Source organism: Pseudophryne corroboree, chromosome 9, assembly GCF_028390025.1.
Source record: "Pseudophryne corroboree isolate aPseCor3 chromosome 9, aPseCor3.hap2, whole genome shotgun sequence".
Lineage (NCBI taxonomy): Eukaryota > Metazoa > Chordata > Amphibia > Anura > Myobatrachidae > Pseudophryne > Pseudophryne corroboree.
In genome coordinates, this window is record NC_086452.1 from 359485509 (window position 1) to 359510587 (window position 25079).

Genomic DNA, 25079 nt, shown 5'->3' on the forward strand with positions numbered 1-25079 from the left:
GCTGCTGGCTGCTGCTGTTCCATTCCAACCTGTTGGGATCTGCTGCTGCTGGAGACTTGGCATGGCTGACTCTCTCAGGCTGGAGTCCTGCTTTCTCTGCCAGTCCGCATCCCTCCCCCCCCTCCTCAGTCACACACCGCAGATCTCGCGCAGCTGCCGGGCACTGTGGTAAGGTGAGACTGGAAATGACTGGTTAGCCCCCAGGAGATGCTGCGGCTGGAGGGAGGAGGGGGTCATAGCATGCACGTGGCGCGGACCTCACGGCTTCCGGGCACTGTGGTAAGGGGAGACTGGGAGTGACTGGTTAGCTCCCAGGAGACGCTGCGGCTGGAGGGAGGAGTGGGTCAGAGCCTGCAAGCAGCTCGGATTTCTGCAGCGCTACCCGCCAGCTAAAGTGTGTGAATGAGCTGGGCGCACTCCACTGCGGGTGGCAGCGCTGCAGCTAGCGGTGGGGTTGCCGGGGCTGGAGATAACAGAGGCAGTATGGAACCTGCACAGCGGCAGGTGCCTCACTAAACTGCAGCTAAGAAGCGTGGAGTGTGTCAGAAAGTGACGCTCCTCCGCACCAGAGAGACCCTGCTGAGTATGCCGATGTGGGGGGTCAAGCACACAGTGAGCCGGTGCCCGTCTGTCTGTATGACATACCCCTCACACACCCCCATACCTCCCAAATGTCCCGATTTTAGCGGGACAGTCCCATTTTTTGGGGTCTGTCCCGCTGTCCCACCCGCGGGTCGCAGTGTCCTGCGGTGGGGGGGCAGTTGGAAAGCTCCTGTACTCGCTGTTCTGCTTAGCAGAGCAGCGGTGAATAGTGGAGACAGAGGGAGAGGGGGCATCAGGGGGTACGGATTAATGGGGGGGTTCCAGCAGCAGAGCCAGATTAAGGGGGGGGGGGGCAGGGGATACGTACCGTTGGCCCCACAGTTTTAGAGGCCCCCCCGGCTGGAGTAGCTCTGTCCCAGCTCAGAAGCACCCCCCCCCCCATCCTGCCAGCAACAGTGGCAGCATTGTGCTACAGTCAGCACACGCTGCTGCATATTGGCAGGTCTGTGGTGTTGCAGGGAGGCAGCAGTCTCCCTGCTTTCTTCTCCCTGTGCGGGTGTGTAGGGGGGAGCGACCACCTCCTCTGGATTTAGCCCTAGCTGAGGGGCCAAAATCCCATAAAAAAAAATAAAAACAAAAATCGGAATTTGCATAAGGGGGCGTGGCCGCGCGGTCCGCGATTAGGCCACGCCCCCAACCCCCAGCAGGCACAGCAATGAGATAGGGCTCCCCTGTCTCAAGTGCCCTGGGCCCCCCGGACTCATAATCAGCCCCTGGGGGCATGCCAGCAGCTCACAGAGCGCTGGGCATGCCCCCTCACTGACGAAAACGGGGACCCTCCCGTGAAGCCACGCCCCCTTTTCGCCGAGTGTTTCCCTCCTTCTGCCTGGAGAAAGCTCCTGCAGAAAGCTGGGAGGTATGCAGCCCTGTCTGTGACATGCCCAATGTCCATGCTATCTGCTTCTGCTCCTAGTCTCCTGTAGATTTGGCCAGATCTCTGTGACTCATTTGAATGACTCCGCCCACTGTTGTGACTCCGCCCAGCGTTAGCAAATGAATCACAAGGTCACAGAATAGGGCTATTATATAGGAGATATATTTATATATATATAGGGGAAGGGTTTCTTTTGGGGGTGCCTAGTTGTATGGATCTCCCACCCCCCTTGTGTGTTATTACTTTCATGCTACAGGGAACCACCATCCCTGTTTTGGGGGTCAGCAGACGCCCTTTATAGTCTCTAGGGAGTGTCAATAATTTTTGTATGGTATAGTGTATACCATTGGTCTCTAATCGTTGTTATTAAACACAAGTGGCGCAATAATTTCTTTATATTTTTAATATATATATATTTAAAAAAAAAATATATATATATATGTATATATATATATGCAATCAATTGCCCTGGCGATCTGATACCCCACATGGTATGACCTTGCTCTGGTGCCAGGGCTAGCTCTACCATTAGGCAGCTTTAGGTGTCTGCCATGGGGCACCGGCCACTGAAGGGCACCACTGAATTCATCTAGCAAAAAAATTAAGGAAGTCTCTTTATGCGATCTCCTCCTTTTATACTGCAATGGCCGCTGCTCTGGGTCTAATCATTATTAACACTATTTCTCTATTTTAATTACATTTCATGTTTGTATCACCCCCTCTATAGCTTCGGCTTCCTAAATACTAATTTATTAACACTATAGTTTTTTACACTGGTGTGCCACGCTGGGCTTTCTGGCTCATTCTGGTGTTTTGGGGTGCCACACCCTGCACCTAGATATAGCGCTAGGGACCCCAAATATACAGAGAGGCCTTGATGCGGCTTTGGGGCTTAACCACACATTTGCGCAAATATGTGTAACGAAGATCTCTGAATTCTATTATCATGTGGGATTTATATCTGGTTACTGTTATCATTCAGGGTGCTGGGGAAACAATTGCTTTTTTTCTTGCTCAGAAATACCCCTTCCTTTCGAGCACCTGAATGATATCACTAAGCTAATTGAGCATTTACCAATCTATATGTCTGTTGTGAGAGGCAGAGAGGTTTCTGCATTAGGAGGAGGTGCAGGCCCTGACATGCCACATGGAGCATTATGGGGTTGCTCCAAGGTAGGTAGCTCTTAGCTTAGACATATTTTAGTAAGGAGCCATTATCATGTGGCTCCTTGCTGGTTAATATTAGACCCAGATTGGGGTAATGGAGGTGTGAGGTGTGGTGCCTCTGGACTGGCTGAGCTGGATGGCTTTAGTGTGGCATACCTTTACATTCTATTAACACTTTTCACTTATTAATTTTCTAACACTATTTCTCTATTTTAATTACATTTCATGTTTGTATCACCCCCTCTATAGCTTCGGCTTCCTAAATACTAATTTATTAACACTATAGTTTTTTACACTGGTGTGCCACGCTGGGCTTTCTGGCTCATTCTGGTGTTTTGGGGTGCCACACCCTGCACCTAGATATAGCGCTAGGGACCCCAAATATACAGAGAGGCCTTGATGCGGCTTTGGGGCTTAACCACACATTTGCGCAAATATGTGTAACGAAGATCTCTGAATTCTATTATCATGTGGGATTTATATCTGGTTACTGTTATCATTCAGGGTGCTGGGGAAACAATTGCTTTTTTTCTTGCTCCTGTAGATTTGGCCAGATCTCTGTGACTCATTTGAATGACTCCGCCCACTGTTGTGACTCCGCCCAGCGTTAGCAAATGAATCACAAGGTCACAGAATAGGGCTATTATATAGGAGATATATTTATATATATATAGGGGAAGGGTTTCTTTTGGGGGTGCCTAGTTGTATGGATCTCCCACCCCCCTTGTGTGTTATTACTTTCATGCTACAGGGAACCACCATCCCTGTTTTGGGGGTCAGCAGACGCCCTTTATAGTCTCTAGGGAGTGTCAATAATTTTTGTATGGTATAGTGTATACCATTGGTCTCTAATCGTTGTTATTAAACACAAGTGGCGCAATAATTTCTTTATATTTTTAATATATATATATTTAAAAAAAAATATATATATATATATGTATATATATATATGCAATCAATTGCCCTGGCGATCTGATACCCCACATGGTATGACCTTGCTCTGGTGCCAGGGCTAGCTCTACCATTAGGCAGCTTTAGGTGTCTGCCATGGGGCACCGGCCACTGAAGGGCACCACTGAATTCATCTAGCAAAAAAATTAAGGAAGTCTCTTTATGCGATCTCCTCCTTTTATACTGCAATGGCCGCTGCTCTGGGTCTAATCAGGTGCAGCCGCCGCTATCAGGCTGTACCACATAGCGCCTCAGCGCTTCCTCCGTGCTGAGACGTGTAACATCAAGTCATGTTATGGCACATAGGAGGAAAATGTAACTAAGCCTCCCGAGGGGTGCCCCCATGGCCACTTTTTATAGCCCTAATGCACCTCCTCTAGGCCTCTTGATCCAGGTTCTCCAGCAGCAAGCAGCACCTAACTACATGTCTGCACCAACAGCATCGCTGTAGTGCTGTGGCCGCCTGCAATAGGTTTCCTGCTAATGATGAGGCAAAAACAAAAAAACTGCTGAAGGTAAGTAACCCATGGGGGTTCTGCTGGACCACAGACAGTTTCAGAGCCCGATGGGTGGTTTGCATTTGTAAACAGCATAATAACGAAAACACAGGCACTGGGGCACAATAGAGTACAAATGGAGGAGGGGGGGGGGGGGTAATGAACTTACAGATGGGGCGATAGAACCAATAAGGAGCATATTGTGCAAATATATGTATGTCTGTATGTATATATGTACTGTATGTATACACATACAATTAAAGGGTTGTAGTTGGCATCCCGGCAGATGAGATGCTGGCGTTCAGAACAGCGGCACCGGAATCCCAACACCTATCAGAATGCCGATGCCGGAATCCCCACAGCCGGCATCCTGAATGTTAGCATCCCAGAAAGGGTTAAGGTTAGACTTAGGCTGCAGGGAAGGAAGGTTAGGGGAAGGTTAAGAGATAATTAATTTAATTAAAAATGATAGGGATTATGGTGGTCAGGATGCCACTGTTGGTATTCTGATCGCCGGCATCCCCTACCCAACCCCAATTAAATATCCCCACCAGCCCCATATACAGTATATAAAAAGAAGTGAAATTGGCCTTAGTGTCCTATACGATTCCTAACATGCCAGCTAGCATGTATACATAAAGAATAGATGGCACTCAAGGACTTTTAAAGTGAAAGTATATTGTGAGCAAAGTCACAAAATTGTGTGACTTTGTTTACAATATACTTTATCACTTTAAAGGTCCTTGAGTGTTGTCCCTTTTCTCTGTATATGTTTTGTATAATGATGCAATCCACGCCAGCCCAAATAGTGGCCACATGCTTCTCCCATCCGGAAGATAGGGGATCGCAGGTTAGGGGGCGTTAGTGATGAAGCTTTGCCTAGGGTGCAGAGAGACCTTGCACCGGCCCTTTCTGGTGCCTTCCTTAGGGTATTGCACCCCTATATAAGCATGGAATGGAAGGTAGGAGGCACCCATGAGACTTAAACTGTTAAATGAATGACAAATCATGCTTTATTCCATATCGACGTTTCGGGGACCTTGACCCCTTCCTCAGGACACGTTGATATGGCATAAAGCAAGATTTATAGTTCATTTACCAGTTTAAGTTTCATGAGTGCCGCCTACCCTCCATTCCATGCTTTTATATATACATATACAGTATACTAGCTGAATACCTGTGCTGCGCTACGGAATTGTAATGCCAATCTTTGTCAGGCAGCCCAAGAAAAGTAAAAAAAACTCAAGTTGATCTTTTTCCATGTCGACCTTGTTAATGTCGACCTAATGACCATGTCGACCAATAGTGGTTGACCTAATGACTGTCGACCTAAGTCTTGTCTTGACCCATACCCTCCTTACCTGTGTGTGCCTCTGCCCCTACCTGTGTGCCTTTGCCCCTAACCGTGGGCACCTCTGCCCCTACCCATGTGTGCCTCTATCCTTACCTGTGGGTGAATCTGCCCCTGTGTTTGCCTCTGCCCCTACCCGTATGTGCCTGTATCCTTACCTGTGGGTGCCTCTGCCCCTACCCGTGGTGCCTCTGCCCCTACCTGTGTTTGCCTCTACCCCTACCTGTGTGTGCCTGTATCCTTACCTGTGGGTGCCTTTGCCCCTACCCGTGGGTGCCTCTGCCCCTACCCGTGTGTGCCTCTATCCTTACTTGTGGGTGAATCTGCCCCTGTGTTTGCCTCTGCCCCTACCCGTATGTGCCTGTATCCTTACCTGTGGGTGCCTCTGCCCCTACCCGTGGTGCCTCTGCCCCTACCCATGGGTGTCTCTATCCTTACCTGTAAGTGCCTCTGCCCCTACCCATGTGAGCCTCTGCCCCTACCTATGGGTGCCTCTGCCCCTCCCCATGTGTGCCTCTGCCCCTACCCATGGGTATCTCTATCCTTACCTGTGGGTGCCTCTGCCCATGTGAGCCTCTGCCCCTACACGTGTGCCTCTGCCCCTCCCCATGTGTGCCTCTGCCCCTACCCGTGGGTGCTTCTGCCCCTACATGTGGAAGCCTCTACCTCTATCTGTGTGTGCCTCTATCCTTACCTGTGAGTGCCTCTGCCCATGTGAGCCTCTGCCCCTACACGTGTGCCTCTGCCCCTCCCCATGTGTGCCTCTGCCCCTACCCGTGGGTGCTTCTGCCCCTACATGTGGAAGCCTCTACCTCTATCTGTGTGTGCCTCTATCCTTACCTGTGAGTGCCTCAGCCCCTACCCATGGGTGCCTCTGTCCCTACCCGTGTGTGCCTCTATTCTTACCTGTGGGTGCCTCTGCCCCTACCCATGTGTGCCTCTGCCCCTACCCGTGGGTGCCTCTGCCCCTACCCGTGGGTGCCTCTGCCCCTCCCCGTGGGTACCTCTGCCCCTCCACGTGTGTGCCTCTGCCCCTACCCGTGGGTGCCTCTGCCCTTACACATGGGTCTCTCTGCCCCTACCCATGTGTGCCTCTGTGTAAATTGCTCCAGGCATTCCAGAGTTATGCTGGAAACTATGGATTTTTACATGTCACCCCCTTCCCACCCCACCCCTAGGGGTGCTAGGGATGTTTTACCCCCACAGCATTTTTCACAGATTATAAGTCTTATGTGTACCAAGTTTGGTGTAAATTGCTCTAGGCATTCCAGAGTTATGCTGGAACATATATACATACATACATACATACATACATACATACATAAATACGAATAAATATATATATATATATATATATATATATATATATAATACTCTTACGGGTTGTTGAACCAACGCTTCATTCCTCCTGACAAGTAATGCTTGTTCTCCAAAGATATTCTAAAAAGTAATCACATGCTGTTTGGTATCATCAATTGCACCGCACTGTACATGGAGAAAGCAAAGGGGAGAGTTCTCTAAGGAGATCAGAAAGAAAATTATAGACAAGCATGTTGTAGTTTGAGGTTAGATAGCCAGCTCAAAGCAGTTTGATCTTCATGTGACAATGGTTGCAAATATTATTAAGATGTTTAAAGTCCATGGGACTGTAGCCAACCTCCCTGGACACAGCTGCAATAGAATTTATTTTCTTCAGATTACACAGGAGGATGGTAAAAATGGTAGAAAAATGGGAATTTTTGTCTTACCTGTTAAATCCTTTTTTCCGAAGCCATGGTTGACACTGGGGACAGTGGGTATAGCTAAGGGCTTCAGTCTGGGCACCAAGGATTTAAACTGAGTGCAGCCTGGGTGGCCCCTCCTCCCCTATACCCAGCCTGCACCAGGCCAGTCAGTTTGTCACTATACAAGTCTGTAACAGGAAAGGAAAGGCAGAAATATACAAAGCAAACCTCATCCACACAGGCACGAGACAAGCAGGAGAACATGTCCGAGAAACTCACTCGCAAGCAGCGGAAGGGTGGGCGCCCAGTGTCAATCATGGCTTCAGAAAAAAGGATTTAACAGGTAAGACAAAAATTGCCTTTTTTCTATCAGCCAATGGTGTAACACTGGGTACAGTGGGATGTCCCAAAGCTGCCCTTTCACAGGCGGGAACGTTCCCGAGCTGCACTGAGGACCCAACACTCAAAAGCTGCATCAGTCATACCTATAGAAACAGAAAAAAAGTATGGACTGAAGACCATGTGGCAGCCCTGCAAAGTTGCTCTGCTCAGCCCCCCGGTGAGCCGCCCACGAGGTCCCAACTGACCTAGTGGAATGGGCCTTAACTGAAGCCGGAACCGGCTTCCAGGCTAACAGGTAACCCTGACGAAATGTAAGTTGCAACCATCGAGCAATAGTTTGTTTGGAGGCTGGCCAGCCTCATTTATGTTCATCATAGAGGATGAACAAAGAATCCGTTTTACGCAATGCACCAGTGCACTACACATAGATACGCAAAGCCCTGACCACATCCAGAGTGGCCATGGCCTCAAAATCACAGGCAGAATCCGAGGAAGGAAAGGATGGAACATCAATCTCTTGATTTATATGAAATCGAGAGACTACTTTAGGTAGATAATCCAGACAGGTACGGAGAACCACGCGATCTGGGTGGAAAATAAAAAAGGGTGACTTGAGAGACAGAGCTCCCAAGTCCGAAACCCTACATGCCGAAGCAATGGCAAGAAGAATACCATCTTCCAAGGAAGCCAGCAAAGATCCACGTCTTCCAAGGGTTCAAACGAGGCTCTCTGGAGACTCTGAAGGACCAAGGATAAATCCCATGGGTTTAATGTTGGAATATAAGGTGGCTGGAGATGAAGAAGTCCCTGTAGGAAGGTTTGAACAGCCGAGGAGTGGGCCACCAGTCTCTGGAACAACACAGAAAGTGCTGAATCTTGAGAGAGGCTAAACAGAGGCCAGAGTCTAGTCCCGCTTGCAGAAAAGCCAAGAGTCTGGAAAGGCAATACTGAAATGGGTCGAAGTGACGAGTATGACACCACCTGAAAAAAGTGCGCCTTACTCGATAGTATATTCTAGCAGTGGAAGGTTTCCTAGCTGCGATCATGGCGTCAATGACATTGGTAGAGAATCCCTTGTACCTCAACTTCTCAATAGCCAGCCTGTCAAAGCCAGCCATTGAAGATCTGGGCCCAGAAGATCTCCGTCCAGCAAGTCTGGACGGAGAGGAAGGTGCCATGGAGGAGCTACTGATAGGGCGAGGAGATCCGCATACCAGGCCCTCTTTGGCCAATGAGCTGCAATCAGGATAGCGATCACCGTTTCTGATTTGAGCTTGTGAAGGACACTGGTGGAAAGTGATACACCATCTTAAATGGCCCAAGCACCGCTAAGGCGTTGACTAGATACGCACCTGGATCCCTTGTGCGTGCTCCATAGCAGAGATGCTTGTGAGTTTGTCGGGATGCAAATAGATCGATTTGCGGTAGGCCCCATCGTTGGACCAACATCTAGAAGACAGCTGGGTGTAGAGACAATTCACCCGAATGGACATCCTGGCGGCTGAGGAAGTCCGCTTCACAATTCAACACTCCTGGAAAGTCCACTGCAAATAGGACTGGCAGAAAATTCTCTGCCCACCGCAAAATGTGGCTGACTTCCTTCATAGTTACTAGGCTGCGAGTGCCACCTTGGTGGTTTATGTAGGTGACTGCCGTTGCATTGTACGACTTGATTCTTAGGGGATGCTGATACAAGAAGGGTCCCGTCTGAGTCAGGGCCCTGAACACCGCTTGCTGTTCCAGTACATTGATGGATAGCTGTGTCTACTAAGGGGTCCACCGACCTTGGAAGGAACAATCATCCACCACTGTGCCCCACCCACCTAGGCTGGCATCTATCATGAGGATGACCTAATTGAGATGTCTGTAGCCACCAAAGGAGCAATAGACAAGTGTCCCTGGTGAGAATAATCCTCTGTGATTTGAGATGTAGTGGAGAGTGATCTTAATTTTGTAGAAGTTCCAATTGCAATGGCCAGGAATGGAACTGTGCATACTCCACCATCTCGAAACAAGAGACCATCTTTCCCAACAGTTGCATGCAGAAGTGGATGGAGACAGTTTTCCGATTCAGAAACTTGCGAATCATGTCCGTTTAAGGCTCTCCGCTTGTTGTCTGGGAGAAAAATCCTCTGCACTTGAGAGTCTAATACAGCATCCAAGTGTTTCATGCGTTGGGACGGTGTGAGGCTGGATTTTCGCCAGTTTTTCAGCCAACCGTGTGACTGCAGAACTGCAAGAGTGATGTTGATGTGCTGATGTGCTCCTGAAGACTATCCTGAGACTGTGCCATAAGAAGGAGATCATCCAGGTGTGGTAGAATGTGTAGTTCCTGTAACTGCAAGTGTACTTACATCACCGCCATCACTTTGATGAAGACTCACGGTGCCGTGTAGAGTCCGAATGACAATGCCTGGAACTGGAAATGATTCTTCTGTATAGCGAACCTGAGAAACCTCTGGTGGCTTTCCCGAATAGGGATGAGCAGATAGGCATCCTGGACATCTAAGGAGGCCATAAAGTCTCCCTGCTCCAAGGCCTGCATGATAGATCTGAAATTTTGGAACCCTGAGAAACCGGTTCAGGGTTTGCAGGTTCAGTATAGGATGGAATGAGCCGCCCGGATTTGGAACAAGAAATAGATTTGAATTAAATCCCATCCCTTGTTGGAAAACTGGCACTGGGACAATGACCTCTCATAGAAGTAGGGAATGTACAGCGTTTTGAAGCGCGGTCGTCTTGTTGAGGTCTGCTGGCAGTCCAGTGGGAAGGAAACGTCTGGGGGCCTGTCTTTAAAAGAGAGGGCGTATTCATTGGAAACTATATCCATAACCCAGACATCCGACGTAGTCTGCTCCCAGACCTCGGCGAACCGAAGCAGATGACCGCTCACCCTGAAAGCCTCCAGGTGGGAGTCTTGACTGTCATGTGGCAGGCTTTTCGGTCTGTTTGGGAGCCTGGCGCTTTCCTGACCATGGTTGACGTACTTTTCATTTTGAAGCCTTGGTAGAAGGAGCCTGGAAACGGGAGGATGGCTGATTACAGGTCTTTCCCCGTGGGTGAAAGGAACGAAAAGTTGGAGACCTAGCTTTTGGTGCAGCCGAAGGAAGAAAAGCGGTCTTGGAAGCAGCAACCGTGGCCACAATCTTGTTCAGCTCTTCACCAAAGAGCACCTCCCCCGAGAAAGGTAAGGACTCCATTGCTTTCTTAGAATATTCATCTGCACGCCAAGAGCATAATCACAGGGCGCGTCTAGCCACCACTGAGGCAGCAGAGATTTTGGATGAAAACATTCCCGCATCCAACACAGCTTCACCTAAGAAGGTGTTGGCCTCCCTAATATTATCAACATATTTGATAAGGTCTGAATGACGCATGTTTGACATGACGCCCTCTGTTAACACATCTAACCAGCAGCTAATTGCTAAGGGGACCCAGGCAGACGCAAATGCAGAGCGAAGAGCAGCTCCTGCATTGGAGTAGATGGATTTCAAGGACTGCTCAAGTTTCCTGTCAGTAGGTTCCTTCAGAGAAGTGACATCCAGGATGGGAAAGATGGAAGACTTAACCAGGCAGGCTACATGTGCATCCACCTGTGGGGAACACTTCCATTTCTTCCAGTCAGCTTCTGCCATGGGGTAGACGGAAGAGTTCCTCTTGGTTACCAAAATTTTTAATGAGGATGAGACCTAGCTTCCTTGAAAAGGTCCTCCAATTGTGTAGAAGCGGGAAATGTCTTTTTCTTCTTAAAAAGAGGAGTCCGTGCATCATTTGGGACACGGGCCTCCACTCTGGCTAAACTAGAAGGGATAGTGCAGAGGAACTTTTACTTCTGCACTTAGATGAAGAACCCAAGGCTTGCTGTAGGTTATTGGAAACCTGCACTAATCCCTGTACGGATTGTGACAAACCCTGGACCCATGACAGTTCAGCATGTTGGGTTTTTGTCTGTGTAGGGAACGAGTCTGTGCTAGGTGTGAACACAGGTACCTGTGGTGTTTCTTTGGCTGTCTACTGGGAAGCCAGTTCCTTCATAGCTGAGGCTAAGGAGGCAGCCCAAGCTGGCTCAGATGGAATTGAACCCCCAGCTGTAGGCTCGCCTGGAGGCTCGACAGAGCAACGGTCAAAGAGCCCTGTGTGCTCTTGCACCGTGCAAGAGAAATTTTCCTTGCATGCTGTACACATGTAGGCGTACAGCCCAGCCGTCCCCTTCTCCTTTTGGGCAGCTTTGGAAGATCCCCTGGAGGACATGTTCCAACCTATTGCAGAAAAGACACACTCACATACACAAACTTATCAAGATATGTGTGAGAGAACTATATGGGCTATGTAACACTGGCCTATAGAGGCACAAATAAACAAATAAGTGGTTCAGGTACTGCAGCTGTGAGCCCACCACAGGAGTAGCAACTGTTTAGATAAACAGTGATACTAATACAATTAAACTATTGCACTACAGTACCCTGGCAGTGTACAGAAAAGAAACTGGCATCAATTGTCCAATTACCCACACCATGAGGTGAGGCAAGTGACATACAACCTGACACTGATGCAGTGTTGGTATAAGGGAGGCAGGAATGGCTCTCTCCAAGAAGTCTGCAGCAGAGGAGACCGTATAGGTACTCCGGTGCAAACTTATACTTAGTGTTGTGCAGCTCAGACAAGCCTAAAATGGCCGCTGATCTTGTATAGGTGGGAGGGGTAAGGGCGTAGACAAGGCAGAGAGAGCACCCTGAGGGTGAAATCCAGTGTGAAGGAAACAACCCACTGGTTTGGGAGTGGAGCTATGGAAAACTGACCTTCCCCCCTCCTGGATACCCCAAGAACTACAGATGGGTCCACAGTTATCTTGACTAGTTTTCTGCGCCTAGGCACAACATGATTTATTAGCATAAACCCTTCATCTATTGTTCTCAGCTGCAATACAATACAGAGAACAATACAGCAGGGGATTAAGTCATTACAGCAGGGGATTAAGTCCGACTGGCCAGTCTCAGTTAATCCTATTAAAGGTCAAGATAAATGTGGACCCACCTGTATATCCCACCAGTTAACCATCCCTGGTGGCCTAGTGGTACAAAACAGGAAAAGACCCAGTGCCACTGCCAGGACCGCCGGAGCTGTCTCTCCCTGGCGGCTGACGCCGCAATACTGTCTGCCTGCGAGCAGGAATCCTTACCTGATGTATCCGTCCTGCTTGCGGCCTCTCCCGATGCCCGAGAGGTGCTGGGACGGCTGGCTCTCAAGTCAGGGTCCAGGCAGAAGAACTGACCAAAAGCGTGAGCAGCGGCAGTGCTGACCGCAGTGGCTGCTGCCCTGTGAAACAGAAAAATAAAAATAAAGAAATTATAAAAAGTCATCAGGGCATTATATGCCCTGGTCCCTGAAAAAAGGGTCCCTTTCCTGTGAGCACCAAGGAAAAAACTGACTGGCCTGGTGCAGGCTGGGTATAGGGGAGGAGGGGCCTCCCATGCTGCATTCAAACTGTTTAACTCCTTGGTGCCCGGACTGAACCCCTTAGCTATACCCACTGTCCCCAGTGTCACACCATTGGCTGATAGAAAAATAGCCAAAGAAAACTGCCAAAAATATGTAAGCTGAACTCCAAAGTCAAGATATGCCAGTGTCTGATCACACCATCCAACGATTTTTGAGCAATAGTGGGATCCATGGAAGAAGACCCAGGAGAACTCCACGTTTTTTTGAAAAAACAACATAAAAAAGTCAGATTATACTTTGTTAAAAAAAATGCATTTTGACTAGAGATGTGCGGCGGGCACTTTTGGTGTTTTGGTTTTGGATCTGGATCCCCGCTTGTGTTTTTGATCTGGATTGGTTTTGCCAAAACCACCCTTTCGTGTTTTGGTTTTGGATCTGGATAATTTTAGAAAAAAACACAAAAACAGCTAAAATCACTGAATTTGGGGGTAATTTAGATCCTACGGTATTATTAACCTCAATAACATTAATTTAGACTCATTTCCAGTCTATTCTGAACACCTCACACCTCAGAATATTGTTTTTAGGCCAAAAGCTTGCGCCATGGTAACTGTATGACTAAGCTAAGCGACACAAGTGGGCGGCACAAACACCTGGCCCATCTAGGAGTGGTACTGCAGTGTCAGACAGGATGGCAGTTTTAAAAACTAGGCACCAAACAGCACATGATGCAAAGAAATAAAGAGGTGCAACGAGGTAGCTGGATAACTAAGCAATGCGACACAAGTGGGTGGCACAAACACCTGGCCCATCTAGGAGGAAACTGAATAAATAAGAAAAAGAGTTGACCCAGCGCTAATCAATTGCGATTTCTGTGCAGCTGACAAAAGACAGGGGTCACTCAACCCTGTATATAGAAAATCTAGAAAAAAGCAGCAAAATTGCAGCGCACAGAGAAAGCATAAATCATTAAAAAAGAAGGTTTTAATTTATTAAAACAATTTATTATAACCTTTGAACAAATATGTGTAAAATTTAAAACACATCACCAACTAATGATATTTTCTGCACTGAACAATCCCACAAATTCATGCTGTAATCTACAGCCAAACATATATTAAAAAGCAAGAAAAGCTCTATTCATACATTTAATGTTACCTTGTAACTAATCTCAAAATGTATCAACAATGTTGCATTCATAGAGCTATTCCAACACTTCGTAAGGATCAAAAGAACTACATTCAGGTGTATAAAAATCAATTGGTTAATGGACTTCCTCCTGATAAAACTCTTAACGACCAAGGAGTTATATTATTATGAACACTTAACTCCTGTATTTAAAAGTCCAATGTCCACAATTGTACAATTGTATATGATAAGATGGCCAGCTATTTTGTATATCCCTGATGCAGTTATATAGGTATATGCAATTCCGGGCGAATTGCGATATTTTTTTGCCCGTTTTTAAATTCGACACAATTTGACCGTCGAATTCCGGCCGGCGGGTGCCGGAATTTGACATATTCAATAAAAAACGGATTCGACGGTCCCGCTGTCGAAAAACGGACCAATTGACGGATAAGTGCATCCTGGATTCGACTTTTCGGACGGCACAAAAATCGTTAAAAAACCCGAAAAAAAAAATAGCGTGGGGTCCCCCCCTCTTAAGCATAACCAGCCTCGGACTCTTTGAGCCGGTCCTGGTTGTAAAAATACGGGGAAAAAATGGACAGGGGATCCCCCGTATTTTTAGAACCAGCACCGGGCTCTGCGTCCGGTCCTGGTGCAAAAAATACGGGGGACAAAAAGCGTAGGGGTCCCCCGTATTTTTTGAACCAGCACCAGGCTCCACTAGCTGGGGAGATAATGCCACAGCCTGGGGACACTTTTATACCGGTCCCTGCGGCCGTGGCATTAAATACCCAACTAGTCACCACTGGCCGGGGTACCCTGGAGGAGTGGGGACCCCTTAAATCAAGGGGTCCCCCCCTCCAGCCACCCAAGGACCAGGGGTGAAGCCTGAGGCTGTCCCCCCCATCCAAGGGCTGCGGATGGGGGGCTGATAGCCATGTGTAAAAATGAAAGAATATTGTTTTTTGCAGAAGAACTACAAGTCCAAGCAAGCCTCCCCCGCAAGCTGGTACTTGGAGAACCACAAGTACCAGCATGCGGGGGGGAAACGGGCCCGCTGGTACCTGTAGTTCTGCTGCAAAAAAATACCCAAATAAAAACAGGACACAGACACCGTGAAAGTAAAACTTTATTACATACATGCCGACACACATACTTACCTATGTTGATACGCCGACTCTGTCCACACGTCTCCAAGTAGAATCCGGGGTACCTGTAAATAAAATTATACTCACCTAAATACAGTGTCCTGTTCTTTTTTTGTAATCCACGTACTTGGCAAAAAAACAAACCGCATTTACCCGATCCACACGGACTGAAAGGGGTCCCATGTTTACACATGGGACCCCTTTCCCCGAATGCTGAGACCCCCCGTGACTCCTCACCGCTGACCGCAAAGTTCCCACCATTGAAGATAATGGAGGGGCTGTGCGATGCGCTGTCTGCCAGCTCAGACGCGCAAAGGCAATCAGGAGAGTGCCACGACGTGGCGCTCCCTGATTGCCTGAAGGGACCCTCTGTGACAGGAGTCACAGGGGGTCTCAGCATTCGGGGAAAGGGGTCCCATGTGTAAACATGGGACCCCTTTCAGTCCGTGTGGATCGGGTAAATGCGGTTTGTTTTTTTGCCAAGTACGTGGATTACATAAAAAGAACAGGACACTGGATTTAGTTGAGTATAATTTTATTTACAGGTACCCTGGATTCTACTTGGAGACGTGTGGACAGAGTCGGCATGTCAACATAGGTAAGTATGTGTGTCGGCATGTATGTAATAAAGTTTTACTTTCACGGTGTCTGTGTCCTGTTTTTATTTGGGGTTTTTTTTGCAGAAGAACTACAGGTACCAGTGGGCCCATCCCCCCCCCCGCATGTTAGTACTTGTGGTTCTCCAAGTACCAGCTTGCGGGGGAGGCTTGCTGGAACTTGTAGTTCTTCTGCAAAAAACAATATTCTTTCATTTTTACAAATGGCTATCAGCCCCCCATCCACAGCCCTTGGATGGGGGGGACAGCCTCGGGCTTCACCCCTGGCCCTTGGGTGGCTGGAGGGGGGGACCCCTTGATTTAAGGGGTCCCCACTCCTCCAGGGTACCCCAGCCAGGGGTGACTAGTTGGGTATTTAATGCCACGGCCGCAGGGACCGGTATAAAAGTGACCCCCGGCTGTGGCATTATCTCCCCAGCTAGTGGAGCCCGGTGCTGGTTCAAAAAATACGGGGGACCCCTACGCTTTTTGTCCCCCGTATTTTTTGCACCAGGACCGGACGCAGAGCCTGATGCTGGTTCTAAAAATACGGGGGATCCCCTGTCCATTTCCCCCCCGTATTTTTAAACCCAGGACCGGCTCAAAGAGCCCGAGGCTGGTTATGCTTAGGAGGGGGGACCCCATGCATTTTTTTTCCAGAATTTTAACCCATTCCCACCCCTTCCCACTGAAAACCATGCTCTCTCAATTTTAGTCAGTTAAAAAAATAATAATATTATTTTAAAAAATGTATAAATAATAGTTGAAAATCCTAATAGACAAACCAAGTACCTAATCCCTTCTAATATAAATAGATATGCTATTAGCAATAAAAAAACCCACAATAAAACGTTTTATTTTTTTTTATTAGATTCCGCCAGCAAAGTGAGGCGGAATGAAATTGACAAATTTACTGTCGAAAAGCACTGTTGTCGAATCGACATTTTTCAATTGAATATACTTTTGTCGAAAAGCCGCATTTTTACCATTGCAGACATGTCGAATTTGTGAACTGTCGAATTTTAAAAAGTCGAATCTGAAAAGTCCGTTTTTTTGTCGAAAAGTACTATATTGCATTGTCAATATTTTTTTTTTGTCGAAAATGCCCCGTTTTTCGACATTTTCGGCAATTCGACCGCAATTGCATATACCTCATAAGCTGTAAATCATGCAAACGTCCTCCTCGGCTGCTGGTGCCGTACCATTTTATGGCAGTCTTTTCAGGGGGACTGAAATGCCCACTTTCCACACATTGCGTGCCAAACCTCATCCTCCCCGACTGCTAAGTGCTATTAACCTTATGTGGCAGTCTTTTCTAGGAGGCTGAGGTGGAATGATCCAAACGTACAATTGTGGACATTGGACTTTTAAATACAGGAGTTAAGTGTTCATAATAATATAACTCCTTGGTCGTTAAGTGTTTTATCAGGAGGAAGTCCATTAACCAATTGATTTTTACACACCTGAATGTAGTTCTTTTGATCCTTATGAAGTGTTGGAATTAGCTCTATGAATGCAACATTGTTGATACATTTTGAGATTAGTTACAAGGTAACATTAAATGTATGAATAGAGCTTTTCTTGCTTTTTAATATATGTTTGGCTGTAGATTACAGCATGAATTTGTGGGATTGTTCAGTGCAGAAAATATCATTAGTTGGTGATGTGTTTTAAATTTTATACATATTTGTTCAAAGGTTATAATAAATTAAAACCTTCTTTTTTAATGATTTATGCTTTCTCTGTGCGCTGCAATTTTGCTGCTTTTTTCTAGACCATCTAGGAGGAGTGGCACTGCAATGTCAGACAGGATGGCAGTTTTAAAAACTAGACCCCAAAGAGCACATAATGCAAAGAAAAAAAGAGGTGCACCGAAGTTGCTGGATGACTAAGCTAAGCGACACAAGTGGGCGGCACAAACACCTGGCCCATCTAGGAGTGGCACTGCAGTGGCAAACAGGATGGCAGTTTAAAAAACTAGGCCCCAAACAGCACATACTTGACAATGTACGTCACTTTAATTTGATCTAATTATGACTTCTGATGAATGCGCTGCTGGTGATATATAAGGGAGGATGTTCCTAGGTGGTGAACGTCCTTACCCCTACTCATTACTAGAGATGTGCAGCGGGCACTTTTCGTTCTAATTCCACTTTCGTGTTTTTGTTTTGGCTTGGTTTTGCCAAAACCACCCTTTCGTGTTTTGGTTTTGGATCTTGATGATTTTTGGAAAAAAACATAAAAACAGCTAAAATCACAGAATTTGGGAGTAATTTTGCTCCTACGGTATTATTAACCTCAATAACATTCATTTACACTCATTTCCAGTCTATTTTGAACACCTCACACCTCACAATATTGTTTTTAGGCCTAAAAGTTGCACCGAGGTGGCTGTATGACTAAGCTAAGAGACTCAAGTGTGCGACACAAACACCTGGCCCATCTAGGAGTGGCACTGCAGTTGCAGACAAGATGACACTATTCAAAAACTAGTCCCCAACAGCACATGATGCAAAGAAGAAAGAGAGGTGCAATTAGGTAGCTGGATGGCCAAGCTAAGCGACACAAGTGTGCAGCACAAACACCTGGCCCATCTAGGAGTGACACTGCAGTTACACACAGGGTGGCATATTTAAAAAATAGGCCCCAAACAGCACATGATGCAAAGAAGAAAAAGAGGCGCAATGAGTAGCTGTATGACTAAGCTAAGTGACACAAGTGTGCAACACAAACACCTGGCCCATCTAGGAGTGGCACTGCAGTGTCAGACAGGATGGCACTTAAAAAAACTAGTCCCCAAACAGCACATGATGCAAAGAAGAAAAAGAGATGCAAGATGGAATTGTCCTTGGGCCCTCCCACCCACCCTTATGTTGTATAAACAGGACATGCACACTTTAACAAACCAATCATTTCAGCGACAGGGTCTGCCTCACGACTGTGGCTGAAATGACTGGTTTGTTTGGGCCCCCACCAAAAAAGAAGCAATCAATCTCTCCTTGCACAAACTGGCTCTACAGAGGCAAGATGTCGACCTCATCATCATCCTCCCATTTCTCACCTCTTTCACTGTGTACATCCTCCTCACTGAGTATTAATTCGTCCCCACTGGAATCCACCATCACAGATCCCTGTGTACTTTCTGGAGGCAATTGCTGGTAAAGGTCTTCCCGGAGGAATTTATAATTAATTTTGATGAACTTCATCTTCTCCACATTTAGTGGAAGTAACCTCCTACGCCGATCGCTGACAAGGTTACCGGCTGCACTAAACACTCTTTCGGAGTACACACTGGAGGGGGGTCAACTTAGGTAAAATAAATCCAGTTTCTGTAAGGGCCTCCAAATTGCCTCTTTTTCCAGCCAGTATACATACGGACTGTCTGACATGCCTACTTGGATGCTGTCACTCATATAATCCTCCACCATTCTTTCAATGGTGACAGAATCATATGCAGTGACAGTAGACATGTCAGTAATCGTTGGCAGGTCCTTCAGTCCGGACCAGATGTCAGCTTTCGCTCCTGACTGCCCTGCATCACCGCCAGCGGATGGGCTAGGAAATGTTATCCTTTACCTTGCAGCCCCAGCGGCGGGAGAAATTGAAGGAGGAGCTGTTGACGGGTCACGTTCCGCTTGAGTTGACAATTTACTAACCAGCAGGTCTTTGCACCTCTGCACACTTGTGTCTGCTGGAAAGAGAGACACAACGTAGGCTTTAAACCTAGGATCGAGCATGGTGGCAAACATGTAGTGCTCTGATTTCAACAGATTGACCACCATTGAATCCTGGCAAAGCGAATGAAGGGCTCCATCCACAAGTCCCACATACTTTGCGGAATCGCTTCATTTTAGCTCCTCCTTCAATTTATCCAGCTGCTTCTGCAAAAGCGTGATGAGAGGAATGACCTGACTCAAGCTGGCAGTGTCTGAACTGACTTCACGTGTGGCAAGTTCAAGGGGTTGCAGAACCTTACACAAGACGGAAATCATTCTCCACTGCGCTTGAGTCAGGTGCATTCCCCCTCCTTTGCCTATATCGTAGGTGGATGTATAGGCTTGAATGGCTTTTTGCTGCTCCTCCATCCTCTGAAGCATATAGAGTGTTGAATTCCACCTCGTTACCACCTCTTGCTTCAGTTGATGGCGGGGCAAGTTCAGGAGTGTTTGCTGGCGCTCCAGTCTTCGGCAAGCAGTGGCTGAATGCCGAAAGTGGCCCGCAATTTTTCGGGCGAACGACAGCATCTCCTGCACGCCCGTCATTTTTTAAAAATTCTTCACTACTAAATTAATTGTATGTGCAAAACATGCACGCACAATATTGGTGGCGTTGTCCGATATCACAAATCTCCAGGAGAGTGCAATTGGGGTAAGCCATTCTGCGATGATGTTCCTTAGTTTCCGTAAGAGGTTCTCAGCTGTGTGCCTCTTATGGAAAGCAGTGATACATAGCGTAGCCTGGCTAGGAACGAGTTGGCGTTTGCCAGATGCTGCTACTGGTGCCGCTGCTGTTGTTGCTGTGGGAGGCCATACATCTACCCAGTGGGCTGTTACAGTCATATAGTCCTTAGTCTGCCCTGTTCCACTTGTCCACATGTCCGTGGTTAAGTGGACACTGGATACAACCGCATTTTGAAGGACACTGGTGACTCTTTTTCTGATGTCTGTGTACATTTTCGGTATCGCCTGCCTAGAGAAGTGGAACCCTGATGGGATTTGATACCGGAGACACAATATCTCCATCATTTCTCTAAGTCCCACTGAACTAATGGTGGATACTGGATGCACCTCTAACACCAACATAGCTGTCAAGGCCTCAGTTATCCGCTTTGCAAAAGGATGACTGCTGTCATATTTCATCTTCCTCACAAAGGACTGTTGGACAGTCAATTGCTTACTGGAAGTAGTACAAGTGGTCTTATGATTTCCCCTCTGGGACGACGATCGACTCCCAGCAGCAACAACAGCAGTGGCAGCAACAGCTGGACTGTGGGGGCTCCTTCCAGCACTTGCAGGGGGCGTGCAAATGGTGGAAGGAGCCAACTCTTCCCGTCCAGTGTTAGGAAGGTCAGGCATCGCAACTGCCGTCACACTTGGACTCTCCTTGGGGATTTGTGATACCATCTAAGAGCACACAGTTCTTTTTTGTGCTCTTTCCAGCTTAACTCTTTTAATTTTTCTAGCGGGAGGATGAGGGCTACCATCATCATGTGAAGCTGAACCACTAGCCATGAACATAGGCCAGGGCCTCAGCCGTTCCTTGCCACTCCGTGTTGTAAATGGCATATTGGCAAGTTTACGTTTCTCCTCAGACGATTTAAATTAATTTTTTTGGTTCTTTTTACTGAACTTTGGCTTTTTGGATTTTACATGCCCTCTACTATCACATTGGGCATCGGCCTTGGCAGACGACGTTGATGGCATTTCATCATCTATGTCATGGCTAGTGGCAGCAGCTTCAGCACTAGGAGGAAGTGGTTCTTCTTGATCTTTCCCTATTTTATCCTCAAAATTTTTTTTCTGCATTATTTTTTGGGAGTTATATGAGACAATATGCGGCAGAGGAATGACTGGAATGACTGATGAGACAGGACACTACCACTGGTCTGATGCAGCACAGCAGGTTGTTGTTATAATTATTATACTGCAGCAGTGGACATATAGCAGCAGGGTATATCATCACTGGAATTACTGATGAGACAGGACACTACCACTGGTCTGATGCAGCACAACAGGTTGTTGTTATAATTATTATACTGCAGCAGTGGACATATAGCAACAGCGTATATCGTCACTGGAATGACTGATGAGACAGGACACTACCACTGGTCTGATGCAGCACAACATGTTGTTGTTATAATTATTAAACTGCAGCAGTGGACAAATAGCAGCAGCGTATATCGTCACTGGAATTACTGATGAGACAGGACACTACCACTGGTATGCACAACACAGCACCACTTTATACAGCTACACTGGATATATGGCAGCAGAGAACACCAACACTGTTCCTGGCTGGACTGATGCAGCACAATACACTGACTACACTGGACTGGTCTGCACAACACAGCACCACTTTATACAGCTACACTGGATATATGGCAGCAGAGAACACCAACACTGTGACTGGCTGGACTGATGCAGCACAATACACTGACTACACTGGACTGGTCTGCACAACACAGCACCACTTTATACAGCTACACTGGATATATGGCAGCAGAGAACACCAACACTGTGACTGGCTGGACTGATGCAGCACCAGAGGCGGAACTACCGCCAGTGCAACCAGTACGTTGCACTGGGGCACGCCTCTGTCCAGGGGCCCAAAGCATGTAATGAGTCAAACTGACTCATTACATGTCGCTGTGTGCTGTGGGCAACCGCTGCCCGCAGCACACAGCCGCCCGGAGAGGAGAGGAGCGCAGCGGCATGGGGGTAAGGAGGAGGAGGGAGGTGGAGGAGGGAGCCGCAGCAGCGCTTTGTTACTGGTGGAGGCGCTGCTGCCCCTCTGCTTCACTATAGGCTGTCTTCCGAGAACAGCCTATAGTGAAGCAGAGGGGCAGCAGCGCCTCCACCAATAACACAGCGCTGCTGCGGCTCCCTCCTCCACCTCCTTCCTCCTCCTTCTCTCCTGCCCGGGAATCGTCAGAAGCTGCACCGAGGAGCCTTAGCCAGCGGAGAGGGTAAGTATAATTCTTCTTTCTTTCTTTCTTTCTTTCTTTCTTTCTTTCTTTCTTTCTTTCTTTCTTTCTTTCTGTCTTTCTTGGGACTGCCTGCCGCAATGTGTAAAAATGGGGAATCTGCCTGCCGCAATGTGTAAAAATGGGGAATCTGCCTGCCGCAATGTGTAAAAAGGGGGAATCTGCCTGACGCAATGTGTAAAAAGGGGGAATTTGCCAGCCGCAATGTGTAAAAATGGGGAATCTGCCTGCCGCAATGTGTAAAAATGGGGAATCTGCCTGCCGCAATGTGTAAAAATGGGGAATCTGCCTGCCGCAATGTGTCAAAAGGAGGAATCTGCCTGCCGCAATGTGTAAAAAGGGGGAATTTGCCTGCCGCTATGTGTAAAAATGGAGAATCTGCCTGCCGCAATGCGTAAAAATGGGGAATCTGCCTGCCGCAATGTGTAAAAAGGGGGAATCTGCCTGCCGTAATGTGTAAAAAGGGGGAATCTGCCTGCAGTAATGTGTAAAAAGGGGGACGCTGTCTGCCGTAATGTGTAACAAGGGCACGCTGTCTGCCGTTATGTGTAAAAAGGGGACGCTGTCTGCCGTTATGTGTAAAAAGGGGACGCTGTCTGCCGTAATGTGTAAAAAGGGGGACGCTGTCTGCCGTAATGTGTAAAAAGGGGACGCTGTCTGCCGTAATGTGTAAAAAGAGGAATCTGTCCGCCGTAAGGTGTAAAAGGGTCTCTACCTGGTGTAGTGGTGCTACTGTGCAGCGTAATTTAAATAATGGAGACTACTGTGCACCGTTTTATGAATTGGTATTATTTTGTGGCCACACCTCTTCCCCACGAAGCCACGCCACAATGTATTTTTGCGTGCGCCTACGGCGCGCACTGCCCCTGTTTTGCATGCAGGGGTGGGGCTCCGATGCCGTTTCTTGCACACAGTGCTAAAATGTCTAGTTACGGCACTGTTGCTAGGTATCCATTTCTCTGGCCCTGAGCAGGTCCCCCTCACCAGATCCTCTCCAGGGGTGAGGGGGTGGACTTGGATGGGATGGGGGGGTGGGGGGGGGCAAAGCATTTTGTCGCACCTGGGCCCACCGCTCGCTAGTTCCACCACTGTGCAGCACAATATACTGAGTGGCTACACTGGACTGGACTGAGCAGCACAACACTTGCCACCCCACTTTCCCGCCCCCACACAGGCACTGAACACTGAGGACACGTCCTCTCTATACACTCTCCAAGACTGGAGGGAAAATGGCTGCGACGCGCTGCTCCTTATATGGAATCCAAATCCCGCGAGAATCCGACAGCGGGATGATGACGTTTTGCCGTGTTCGGGTTTCCGAGTCAGGCGGGAAAACCCGAGCCTAACTCGGATCTGGGCTCGGAAGGCAAAGTTCGGTAGGGTTCAGTTCTCTGAGAGCCGAACCCGCTCATCTCTACTTATTACGGATTGACAAAGGCAACACACGGCTTGACAACTGTTGTCTGGATTTGTGGAGAAATAATTCAGGGCACGTGCAAATGGGAGCAGGAGCCTTCTCTTCCCATACAGTGTTGTGAAGGTCAGGCCTAGACATCGCAACCGCAGATAGTGCCAGCACCCCTGTATTTTCACAGCACCCCTGTAATTTTACAGCATACAAGCAGAGCTGGCCCTAGGTATAGGCAAACTAGGCAAACGCCTAGGGCATTTGATATGCCTAGGGGCACCAGCAGCTTCTGCTGATTAAAATTATATGCGGCATGGCTATATTCTGTGTGTAGCATTTTGTATGCAGATACAGCCACAGTTGCACACAGTATATAGGCATGCTGCATATCATTTTAATCAGCAGAAGCTGCTGGTGCCCCTAGGCATATCAAATGCAAATAAGATGATTTTGCATAAAAAAAAAGGTACCCGATGTTAACAGAGCTCTCCAGGAGCTGCGAGCTGATACATGCCAGGCATCTCCTGCTGCATGGTGCATTGAGGCAAGATTTATGAGGACACATCTGTATCCACTCCAGCAGGCAGGGGTCACAGCGGTAACAGCTGTGTGAGTGCTGTGTGTCAGTGGGTTGTTTGTGCAATAGTGTTTGGCATATGTGTAAAGGGCATTATGCGTGTCAAGTGTATAAATACTTTAATAATGTGCAGCAAATGTGTGTCATTATGTGTATAAGGGCAACAATAAATTAATGCGCAGCATATATGTAAGGGACATTACGTGTATAAGGGCATTAATAAAAGTTATCATAATGTGTAAGGCGCATTATGTTTATAAGGACATTAGTAATGTGTGTCATGTGTAAGGGGCATTACTGTATGGTATTATGTGTATACTGTAAATACATTACTAATATGTGTCATAATGCGTATAAGGTGCTCTACTGTGTGGTGTTATGTATAGAAAGGGCACTACTGTGTGGTCTAATGTGAATAAAGAGCAATATGGTGTGATTTAATGTGAATAAGGAGCAATTCAGTGTCATGTATTGTGAAAAAGGGGCAATACTGTGTGGCATAATATATAGAAAGGGAACTACCGTGTGGCATAATGTATAGAAAGTGAACCACTGTGTGGTCTATGTT